Source organism: Arachis duranensis, chromosome 4, assembly GCF_000817695.3.
Source record: "Arachis duranensis cultivar V14167 chromosome 4, aradu.V14167.gnm2.J7QH, whole genome shotgun sequence".
NCBI classification, from domain to species: Eukaryota; Viridiplantae; Streptophyta; class Magnoliopsida; order Fabales; family Fabaceae; genus Arachis; species Arachis duranensis.
The window spans coordinates 42,320,218-42,320,608 of NC_029775.3; positions in this window are offsets into that span (position 1 = coordinate 42,320,218).

Sequence of the window (391 nt, forward strand, 5' to 3'; positions counted from 1 at the left end):
ATGGAAGGATCAACAAAAGCCTCAACAAGGCTTTAATAATGGTGGAAGAAATAGGCTCAGCAATATTAAGCCTTATCCATCATCTTCTCAGCAACAGACAGAGAATTATGAACAGAGTACCACTAACTTAGAATCCAAAGAGAGAGTACAAGGCCATTGATATACTTGATGAGCGGATATTTTATACGCTTTTTGGGGGTAATTTCATGTAGATTTTAGCATGTTTCAGTAGTTTTTAGTAGAATAATATTAGTTTTTAGGCAAAAATCATATTTCTGGACTTTACTATGAGTGTGTGTATTTTTCTGTGATTTCAGGTATTTTCTGGCTGAAATTGAGGGAGTTGAGCAAAAATCTGACTTAGGCTGAAAAAGGACTGCTGATGCTGTTG